Source organism: Bos grunniens, chromosome 26 (genome assembly GCF_055505025.1).
Source record: "Bos grunniens cultivar Pamir isolate PY7600 chromosome 26, Bosgru_T2T1.0, whole genome shotgun sequence".
NCBI lineage: Eukaryota > Metazoa > Chordata > Mammalia > Artiodactyla > Bovidae > Bos > Bos grunniens.
Genome location: NC_141190.1, coordinates 34,200,794 through 34,212,578, shown reverse-complemented (window position 1 = coordinate 34,212,578; position 11,785 = coordinate 34,200,794). Strand labels below are relative to the sequence as shown.

The 11,785-nt window shown below is 47.6% G+C and overlaps 1 long non-coding RNA gene across 1 annotated transcript; it reads left to right on the top strand.

Moving 5' to 3' along the window:
* Positions 1-801: 801 nt before the first annotated feature.
* Positions 802-9,334, top strand: LOC147344359 (uncharacterized). Its single transcript, XR_015155352.1, has 3 exons — positions 802-858; positions 1,470-1,630; positions 5,214-9,334. It is a non-coding gene; the product is annotated as an uncharacterized LOC147344359 (long non-coding RNA).
* Positions 9,335-11,785: the final 2,451 nt, after the last annotated feature.

Here is an 11,785-nt window from a genome sequence, read left to right as displayed (position 1 = left end):
ATAGAGAACTTTGGAACTGGACAGGACCCAGGAGGCAATCATTTCAATAGATGAGGAAGTGGATTCAGAGAGGTCCCACGGTCCCACAATGCCTTAGTTTGTCCAGCAGCCGCAGAGTGGAAAGGAATCTCCCTGTGCCCCCTCCACCCATTCATCCTGCCATCTGCTACTCCCTATGGCTTGCCTCTTTCCACCAGAGTGTTTTTTTTTTTAAGCTAATGAAAGTGTTCTTTCCTCAAGTATTTATTTAAGAACTTGGATTATAAGTGAACACTTCTGGTAATTTTTAGTAATTTTTGTTATCAAGGAGCAGTAAAAATAAAACCAAGATTAATTGATATTCTCTTAGGTTTGCATGGCTTTAATCTAAGGACAAAGCAGGCATTATAAAACTTCCCCATGTAATGATTTCCTTTTTTAAAAAGAGGAAACCAGTTTGCATCCAGAGTCGCAGCTCAGAGGTGGGACTCATCTCTATTAACGATGTCACCTTCCAGGTGGGCCAGAGCAGACGGCAGGATTCTCACTGGCTGTGTACACCTCTGGCTATTTCGATATGTCCTGATTTCTCCGGAAGCAGGCCCAGAGATAAGGCCATGTATGCAAATGATTTATTAAAAGTCTTCCCAGGGACTGGGGGAGCAGGACAAGAAAGAGGAAATGTCAAGTACAGATAAGCTCTCAGGTCAAGTCCTAGCCTCAGCCAGGTCCCCTGGGGGAGCCCTGCAGTGTAAATTAATGCCTCAGAGTCAGTCCACACCTGAGGCAGGAGAACTGGTCTTTCATTTCCCTCCACCAGCCAGTCATCAATCGAGGGCCAGCCTATCCCAGGTGAGCTCCCAGGCAGCCTGGCTCTTGGTGAGTGCAGGAACCCAGGGTGGTCTTCTGTTGCAGGCGAGAAGCGGAGCACAGAGGGTCAGGGGCTGGACACAGGGAACGGGAAGCGGGATGGAGGGGACCTCAGGACAGTACGGTCAGTGACTTCATCACAGTTTTGGCCTGGACAGAATCCTGATGCCTTCCACTGCTCCATTTATGTCTGCCAGGGCTCCTTCCCCGACACCTGGCTTGGGAGGCGGCGTGGGCATTTGTGGCTTTTGGTTGCCCCATCTCCATCCCCCACTTTCCCTTGATAATTATGTTAATTATCATTAGAGTAATTTAGCAGTATTAAAATATTAGCAATTTCAGGAAATGATTCCTCTTAGTCTGTATCTCTTGGCAGGGATGACTAACCCAGACTCTGTGGGTCAGAATGTGCCCAAGGCTCAGGCCGTCGGCATGTTCCTTTCCCTCTGGTCCAGGGACTGGGCCAGGGATGGGGCCTTGGTCAGGAGTCAGGCACAGGGAGCAGGGATGACTCAGCAGTTTTTAAACAGAAAGATATTTAATGCTGGGAAATAGACACTCATGAAATCACCAGAAAAGCTCTGGCTGGGTCTCCAGGAAAGATGCTTTTTGCCCACCAGGGATCAAGGTGGAGAGAGAGGAGCACCACCTCCACCCTGCCATCCCATTCAAGAATACACCCAGAGGCTGCAATCAGGCTTCAGAAGCTTCTGGACGCCCACAAGCTGGAGACTCTACGTAGGACTTGACCAGGAGCCACACCTGAAGCAGCAAGAGAATGGTACCCAGCTCACTGCTGCCTTCTAAATCTCACGCTGGGACATCAGATGAGTGGCACCTAATTTGCATGTAGAACCCTAGCTGAGAAGGGCTGAGGATGTAGGTTTCCACTTTGCAGGCTTTGCAGCACAGGGAGGCATCCTGAAGGGATCCTGAACGGGGATTGGTTTGCCGTGACCCCACAAATGGGGGACACCAAATCATCTTTAAGAAAAAGTCAGCACTTTCATTTGGCCAGCAATGGGGAAGAGAAGCTTTCTCTGTTTGCTGTTGTCTGTTTGCTGGTTAGGAGCTACTGGGAGCCATCTTGACATCACGGAAGGTCTGAGAATGTTCTCCACCACTGGGAGGTGGAGAAGAGCCAGTTTGAAAGATGGAGAAAGATCAGATGCCAGTTAAAGACCCAGAGAGGGGAGGCGACTCATTCAAGGTCACCACCTGGAATGAAGGGCGGTGCTGGATCTAGACCACCCACCACCTGACTCCCAGTGCAGATTTTACCCCATCATGTGATCCTGCCATCCCTCGCTCCTCCCCGCAGCCTTTGCCCAACAGCTGGCAGGGTCCCACAGGCCTAGGTCTGATTGGTCTGACCCCTTGGAGCATGTAGAGTTCCAGGCCTGAGCAGAAAAGCACTCACTCGGCAAGCATTTCCCCACACACCTGCTGAAGGCCGGGTGCGAATGAATAACTCCTGACCAATGCCTAGCTAGTAAGGAGCTCAGAGCTGGCTTGAAAACACCCTAGGGGTGCTCTCTGAGTGGCACTGAAATGTGGCCACACCGGTTCGGTCTATTTTCAGCTTCGGAAACAAGGGAGGTGAGGTGGGGAGGTGAGGTGGGGTGAACGGCAGGCTCAAAGTGCAGAAGAGTTTCAGGCCAGCTTTCTGCATGCCTCCAAGGTCACCTTGGGCCTTCCCCTGTCACCTGTGATCTTGTTTTCCTCTCCCCTCTCCTCCCTGGAGGGATGGGAAGGAAGGACTCTTCTGACCTCAGGGCAAGTGAGCTGAGAAGGGGTGGTGGGGTGGGGACAGGCACACCTCAGACCCTGAGACGGGTGAAGAAGGTGTCATTGGGCAGATCCTGAGTGCTTCCCCTACATTCATTGGTGTACATTGCTTTTTTAAAAAAACCCTCCCAACAACGGTTTGAGGTCCGTACAACTGCTGTTTCCATTTGTAGTAGGAAGAAACGAAGCTCAGAGAAAGTGAGGAGCTTGCTCAAGGCCCAGAGTAACCCAGCAGAACTGGAATTTGAACCAGATAGGTCTGCCTTCCTGATTACTATGCCCTGTGGTCTCAGACCCCAATAATCTGAGCTATCCTTTCCTACACATGGGCTACTTTCTATTTCTCCAGAACAGCTCTGAATATCCCATTTTATAAGCCCCATCTTTCTGATGGGGAACCTGAAGCTCAAAGAGCTTAAGGAATCTGCTCAAGGACAACGAAGGACATAGAGCCCAACGTGACAGAGCCCGGCTGAGCCTGGCCTCCCTCTGTGGCCCGATTCTGACCTTTATACTGTCCCAGATTTCTGTCCTCTGAAACGCTTGCACAGACTCTCGTAGGACACCTACTCTGATCCCGCCTCACTTTACGCTGAGGGAACTAAGGTTCTCAGTTTGTGTGACTTGCCCTAGGCCTGCAATTGGGAAAACCAGGGTTCAGCCCCTGGGTCAGGAAGATCTCCTGGAGAAGGGAATGGCTACCCACTCCAGTATTCCTGCCTGAAGAATCCCGCAGACAGAGTAGCCTGGTGGGCTACAGTCCATGGGGTTGCAACGCGTCAGACATGACTGAGGGACTAATACACACACAAGCCCCAGGTCCACACAAATGGCTGGATGGGCTGGAATCCAGACTCCGGACTTTTCAGCAGTATGTACACAAACTCTATTTCTGATTCGTGTTGTAATTTCAGAGATGTTTTATCTCCATTTCTAGCTATTCTTCATTGGACAGTGGCTTCTACCACTTTGGCTTGGGTTTTTCCTTATCTCCTATTAAGTAGTTAATATCTCCTATTAAGTAGTTAGGGCTTCTGTAATCACAGTAGAATCTCTATGAGAAGACTCTTCAAAACAGGAACCCTCCTTTAAGGCAGCATTAACACCCATAATCTTTTGCCACAGAGGTCCTGAGCAAAAATACACTAAAACTCAAAACAGCAAAATTCCTCTAGGTACCTCTTTGTGTTTTCCACACAAAAACACTTGGAAGGCAGCAGAGGGCCGATAAGGGGGTGAGCAGCGGGGAAAGAGAAAAAGCCTAGAATCTGGGAACCAATAGGCATTGGATGGATTTTGGCTCTCCTTGAGGTTTTAGAGGATGCTTCTTTTAAATTTTATTTTTCATTGTGCTGAAGTAGATGATACAGTTCTAAATAATATGACAAGTATGGCAGGAAGCCACATTTTAATTCCTTGACTTAATCCTCCTTTTCTGAAATCAACAATATTTACTGAACATCTCCCCTGCTCTGGGCGCTGCAGAAGCCATGTGCTGAGGATCCAGAAATAAATCAAACCAGGTCCCTGCCCTTCTGGAGCCCACAGTCTAGTGAGAGAGACAAATGCAGGGGGCACAGCTCCAAAGCCCCGTGTGCAGTGCTGTGACATGGACAGGGTCAGTGTCAAGGCCATGTGTATGGCCAGCAGCGTTTCCTTGGGTGGACAAGGGTAGGATGCTTGGGCTTTGTGGAGCCTGGGAGGCTGTATTGGTGGGAGGTGGGGGCATTTCAGGCAAAGGGAATGGCTGGAATAAAGGCTTTTGGCTGGAATGAGTGACCCCGGGGCCTGAAGAAGCAGTGGTTGGGGGAAGAGCTGCTGGGGAAGGAGCAAGGAAGAGCTTGGCAGGTTTCGTTCTGAAGAGCCCCGGGTGTTATGGAAAGGAATTTAAATTGTCTCCTGGAGGCAATGAAAAACTATTGAAGAGGTTGAGCAGGAATGTGACGTGACAGGGTTTCTATTTTAGAAAGTTGCTCTGACTGCCGTTGGAGGGTGGACTGCATGAAGAGAGAGTCCAGCCATGGGGAAGCCACGTAGGGGAGGATGTCAGTGCTCAAAAGAGCACTGAAATGGCCCCAACTGCCTGCGCTAAGGGCCAGAAGGCGGAGATAGAGAAGAGAGGATGCACGGATTGAGGCATTTAAGGAGAAGAAAGGCCTCAAGAATGAATGCCCAAATTTTAACTCGGTGTTTGCATGGCTGACTTTCTAAAAAGGAAAGGGGGCTGTGTCTTTTTTTTAATGGCATACAGGAACCTAGGAAAATAGAGAAAAGGAAAAAATTACCCAGGAATCCCCTCATCATAGCATAACTCATGTATGTATTTTATTTCCAATCTCAGCCCCTACTTTGTAACTCAGATTTTTAGATGACACTGTCTCTTGAGTGCTGGGTGGTAATGGGAAGCACTGAATGCTTCCTGAAACCTGTGAAAGACTCACTTTTAAGACTCAATCCTGGAGGCTCCATCCTCATTGCGTATTTTAAGGGAGGCCAAATTTTTTGCTTATCTAAGAGCCAGTCACTTTGAACCAGAACTTGACCGTGAGTATTTTCCCATTTCATTTGTTCCACAGGACACTGGATCCAATTATTTATTCTCATCTACCTCCCCACTGGCCATAAAAATGATCGAGATCCTGGAACATCTCATTCCTTTGTGTCCTGGAAAACTCAACCCAAAATGCCAAGAGAAGACAACACTCAAATGAATCCTTGCTGTGGCTGGTGAGGCCCACTCATCGGAGAAGGTGGTGGGGAGATCATAGATTTTTCACTTCGCACTCTGGTGTTTTCACTGCCAGCAGAGTCTCTGAGCACAGTTCAGCTTTCAATTTTGCTCCAGAGGGAGTATCCGACCTGGAAAATAAGAAGTAATTGATGAGAAGCCCACAGAAATGTCCCAGCTCTAGCAGGCCATTGACTATGAGGGAGCTCTGCGTTTTGCAAAGGCGTGAAGAGAAAGCTGCGGCCTTCCTTGGGGGAGGTGTTAGGCAGAATGTCAGTGGACTTGGCTTTGAATGAAAGGCCTCGGGGACAATCAGACAGTGGCCTTATTCTGTTATCAGGCTGAAGGGTGATCTTGGGCAAAGTAGACATTTGATGAAGAGGGCGAAGCCTGGAAGGAGAGCCAAATTAGTTTGCTCACCCAGAGCTGAGACGTGGTTTCCATGGAGCCTTGGCAGATACGAGACCATTGGATGCTTTCCTCGGCTTCTCTCTGCCCTCTATGGCCACCAGGAGACTACAACTCTCTCCTGGGCAGCCTCTGGGAGGAAATTCAGTGACCAAGGAATCTGGGACAGGAAGGATATTAAAAGTAGGAGATGGGGCATTCCCGGTGGCTCAGTGGTAAAGAATTGGCCAGCCAATGCAGGAGTCACGGGTTTGATCCCTGGATCAGGAAGATCTCACATGCCTCGGAGTCACTGAGCCCGTGCACCACAACTGCTGAGTCTGAGCTCTAGAGCCTTGGAGCTGCAGCTACTCAGCCTATGTGCTGCAACCAACTGAAGCCCGTGCTCTCTAGTGCCTGTGCTCCACAGCAAGAGGAGCCACCACAGTGGGAAGCCTGCGCACCGCAATGAAGAGTAGCCTGCGCAGCAGCGAAGACCCAGCGCATCCCAAAACAATAAATAAATAATTTTTAAAAGGCGGAGATGGATAGTGAAAACTGGGAAAATGCTGATGATCAAGGCAGGAGTTGGAACCATTTCTGTCACATGCTCTTGTGCAGGAACAGCAGGAAGGCATCCAATGATACGTTCTCTGGGGCTTTGCCCAGGCTAATTGTACACGACAATGGCTGCTCTATGTTCTTTCAGGGAGGGTTGGAATGATTTTGCAGGCCCCATGTGGCCTGGTGGCCAGAGTTGGAAAAGGTTCCCTCTTGGACTTCCGGCAGCAGGCAAGGGACACCAACCGTGATTACCCAGGAGGCTAGACCATCACTTCCCCTGGCCGCTCCTGCTGTTCTTCCAGGAGGGGACCTTTACCGGTCACCGGAGGGGGCTTCCCAGTGCACGGCAGGTCACCATCCCTGACTACCGGGCTCTTTCATACAGGCTGGAAAGGAGGTTGGACTTTTCATTCCACCTGGGTCACTGGGAGATTTTACAAGATGGTGCGTCAGAATGTTTGTGTAGCTTCCTGTGGGCCTGGCCCTTCGCCCCCTGTCCACGTGGAAATGCCTAGCAGGACCAGCAGAAGAGCAAGGCCTGGAAGCCAACCTGAGTTTGGGCCAGGCTAGCAAGAATGGAAGCTCCACGGTCAGCCGAGTTGCAAGCGGGTTTAGAAATTTACTGGTCTCAAGGCTTCCCTGGTGGTCCAGTGGTTAAGACTCCAGGCTTCCACTGCAGGGGGTGTGGGTTCGTTCCCTGCTCAGGGAACTAAGATCCCCTATGCTGCACAGTATGGCCAAAATAAATAAAAATATATATTTTTTTAAAGACATCTACATTTGGCGGGGTCGGAGTGGGGGAAGAAATTTACTGGTCTCTTTAAAAATAGATAAAGAAAATTACGTGATTTTTTTTTTTTGAAAGGAAACCACTGATAAAGGAATTGTGACATAAACAAAGAAAAATGTGAGCACTCTGTTCTGAGAGCAATAAAGGCAGCAAACAGGGAAATGCCAGAAGCTGTGACCCATGGTTTTTGCTCTCTCCTCAGATCTCATTTCCATTTGTACACAAAGGGGAGATTCTTGTTCTCAAGTCGCCTTCAAAAAAATGATAGAACTCAGTGAAGGAAATGAAGTGTAATTATCATTATTAATTTTTAGTTTGTTCTTTCAATCAAAATATCTCTTAAGTAGGGTATTCCAGTGTAACCTAATCTCTTATGTCAACATGCAGCCTGGAGTGCCTGCAGGGCTCCACACTCACACGAAAGACACAGGTGTTTGGGGAAGAACCTCTCCCCGAGGAAGTCAGTTGCCGGGAACCCCGGGGCCCCTCCACTTAGAGGGCTCCTTGGCTTCCCATGTGCTGTGTTCCTGAAGCCAGAGACAGAACCAAGTAGAACCTTCCCAACTCTTTGAAGTCAAATTTAAACAATATTATAGAGGCTTCCCTGGTGGCTCAGAGGTAAACAGTCCGCCTGCCAATACAGGAAACAAGGATTTGATTTCTGGTCCGGAAGATGCCACATACCCTGAAGCAACTAAGCCCAGGCACCACAACTATTGAGCCTGTGCTCTAGAGCCGAGGAACCGCAGCTGCTAAGCTCATGTGCTGCAGCTACTGAAGCCCGAGCGTGTGAAGCACATGCTCCACAGAAGAGAAGCCACTGCAATGAGAAGCCTGTGCCCTACAATGAAGAGTAGCCCCTATGGGCTGCAGTTAGAAAAAAATCCCTTGAAGACCCAGCACAGCCAAAAATAAATAAATCATACAGTTTTTTTTAATGACATAATCACATAAACAGGATGGGAAGGAGTAGGGGTTGAAGGTAATTAGGTCATGTATCTGGTAAGAGGCAATTCCTTTCCCCTACTTTTTGTGTCCAGAAGAAAGGGAAGGGCAGAAATGTGATTAGAAATAACAGCCTCAGTCCTACCACAGCCTCTGCCTTAGCACCCAAAGAGGACACCCAAAGCCTCCTCCACTCTTGCATTCCAAGATGCTACTGCTTGTCTGTGGTCACTGGGCATGTTCTACTTGGGAGCTCTTCTTTGATCTCAACCCATCTTCCCCCTCTTAGAGCACAAGGCAAACATCCCACTGAAAAGCCTCATGTCTCTAATGCATCTTCTAGAAAGACCAAAGTCCACAGGATAGCTTAGGACTTGTACTAACCTGAGTACTGAATGGATGGGATGCTGCAGGATTAGAATCTTGCATCAGGGTTGAAGTTGGCGAAGCAAGCAGATGCAACTCAGAGCTCTTCCCTTTCCATCTCAGTAAAATCACCTGCTCCCAAGGTTCCAAGGAGGGGGCTTTTGACTGTAGTTAATTTGCACTGCTGCAAAATGATCCCCAAGTCAATAATTATTGACTACTTCCTGAGCTAAGGGATGGAAGAGGAGACTGTGGCATGGTTTCATTCTTGATCACACACATCAGAGACCTGCTTAGATGAGCTCAGATAAGGATTCCTATGATTCAGTTTCACAGAGATCCAAGAACAGTGATGTCTGAGGGCTGGACATCACAGAGGATGGAGATGGGAGGTGATTCTAGATTCTTGCAAGGCATGTCAATAAGGGGTTTCTTCTTTTTCATACCATTCACTGGAAATGTGTGAGGGTTTTGGGGTTTGTTTTGTTCTGTTTTTAGCTCTGAACTCCTGCTAGGCTATAAGGAAGTTCTTCATCTCCTTCAGAGCTACATTCTCTCAAACCAGCCTAGAGTGAAAAAAATATAAGGAAGTGTATCTAGCGTTTTTGTTCAATGAGTTAATGAACCTTCATTGTATGGTCCACTATTTCAATGGCCAGCTAACTCAACGGATCTGTTTGTATAAGATCTGGTCTCAATTGTTTCCTCTGGTTCCTCTGATGACCCAGTGTTTTCTCCCATAACTCTTTGTACCTCCCATAACAGATTGTACCTGACCCATCATGGTCTTCTCAACTTCTTCTACATCATAAGCTTTTGGTTTTAGCTTTCACCACTAACCTACCAATTCTATTCTAATTTATTAGCTCAAATTTGTAAGAAGGAGGAAGGGAGGAAGAAAGAGAAAACCGATCAGCCAGGTCATCTATTTGTACCAGGTCATTTGGGGCTTTCCTGGTGGCTCAGATGGTTAAGAATCTGCCTGCCAATGCAGGAGACATGTTCAATCCTTGGGTCAGGAAGATCCTCTGGAGAAGGGAATGGCAACCCACTCCAGTATTCTTGCCTGGAGAATCCCATGAACCGAGGAGCCTGGCAGGCTACAGTCCATGGGATCACAAAGAGTAGGATATGACTGAGTGACTAACACTAAGGCAAGTCATGAGCCAACCAGAAAGCTGACTGTCTTTGGTACTGATGCCCACTTTGGTTATCAGTGGACGTGAAGGTCAGGGGTCAGTGTCAACAGGTTCAAAACATAGGTTCCTAGGAAGCAGGATCTGTGGGCAAGGCAATTTATCAGAGAATCGAGTATACGTGTGGCAGGCAATTTTTGACCTTGTTTTCTTGTGGTGCTTGGTTATTTATTTATTTATTTTTTACCATGATCTGCTCATTTTCCTTGGGAAATTATTTGTAAGACTCCCCCTACACTAGGGATGCATTTTATCCAAGAAGATTTGTGTTTGCTTCTGCCAGGTACTTAGAAAAGTATATCAGTTCAGGACTTTCAATTATATTAATGGCTTAAGATTTTTTTTTTTTTTGACCATCCCAGTGATATGAATTTGGGCTCCTATGGTGGGCCGGATGAGGGTCCCCAAAAGATATGCTCACTTTTTAATCTCCAGAACCTATGAAGGTTACCTTATTTGGAAAAAGGGTGTTTTGCAGATGTAATTAAGCTCAGGATCTTAAGATGAGATCATCCTGGATTATTTGCGTGGGTTCTAAACCCAATGACAAGTGTTCTTGTAAGGGTCAGGAGGAGAGATACACAGAGTGGAAGAGTCCCAGATTAGAGTGATGCAGCCACAAGCTAGGAAATGCCAGCAGCCATAGCAGCTGGAAGGAGCACAGCCCTGCTGACACCTTGATTTCAGACCTCTGGCCTCCAGAACTGAGAGAACAAATTTCTGTTGCTTAAAGCCATCAGTTGGTGGTATTTGCCACAGTAGCTGCTGGAAACCAATCCAACCTCTAAATCCATACAAGGATTGACCTATTATTACATCTCTTCTGGGACTCCCCACCTCTTCCTACACTGTTTGACATCTTCCATCTCCTGGGAGTAGAGAATGTCCAAAATTGGGAAGGGTGTCTCACCTATAAATTAGCTCGTCACAATTCCATGGATGTTGGCAGAAGATACAAGATTCCTGGGTCAGAGGAAAAGGACATTTTATTACTCACCATGATGGCAGTAGCCAGAGTACCAACTTTGTGTTAGTTCCCTGCATCCCAGTTCCCATAAGTGATGCGAACACACAGTGGGTTGTGTTAGAAAAGAAACTCTGAGTTTAGGAAAAACTTTGAGTTAAGAAAGTTTTATACTGGGCAGTAAACATTCCTGTCTTTTGTATGACAAGGAGCTATTATCCTTATACAAGGTGGTAAGCCCACATGTCCTTTGCTCTGGAGGGAGAAACTACACTTCTAAGGCCTTGAAAAGACAATCCAGAATGAAGGTAGACAGTGCTTCTGCTTGCAAGGTGTGTAGAAATGGAAGAGATCCATGGAGAACTGTCTCCCAGCAAAGAGGTAGGAAGGAGCGGGCTGGATTTTCTTCCAATTCATTCTTGTTCTGGCTTGCCAGGTGGGGCTAGTGGTAAAGAACCCATCTGCCAATGTTGGAGACTTAAAGAGATGCAGTTTCAATCCCTGGGTCAGGAAGATCCCCTGGAGAAGAACATGGCAACCCACTCTGGTATTCTTGCCTGCAAATTCCATGGACAGAGGAACCTGGCAGGCTACAGTCCATAGGGTTGCAAAGAATCAGACACAACTGAAGCGACTTGCCACACACACACACACACACATTTGTCCTGTCACCAGAAATGGATTAGGGCAGCTTGTGTATAACTGCCTGATGGTAACTCAATTTGTAACCTCAGGATTGGATGATTCTTACATGAAACAGCAATGAGAACAGTGCCAGCTTCAAAGCGTGTGACCATCTGAGCTTTGCAAGCTACTAAGAGATTTAACTACTAAGTTATTATAGCCCACTGTCTTGTAAGGCAATGGAAGGAGCCATATGTTGTTGTTGTTTATGGCTCCTCAGTTGTGTTCAACTCTTTGTGACCCTTCAGACTGTAGCACAACAGCTCCTCTGTCCATGGGTTTTCCCAGGCAAGAATACTGGAGTGGGTTGCCATTTCCTTCTCCAGGGGATCTTCGTGACCCAGGGATGGAATCTGCGTCTCCTGCTTGGCAGGTGGGTTCTTTACCACTGCACCACCCGGGAAGCCCATGAGCAGCCATAGCTTTGTTTAAACACAGGATGGAGGGTTTCCCAGGGTGACTGCTTTGAATCAAGCCTCGCTTATTTGGATACAGGGTTCAGCGTGTGATCATTATACAGCAAA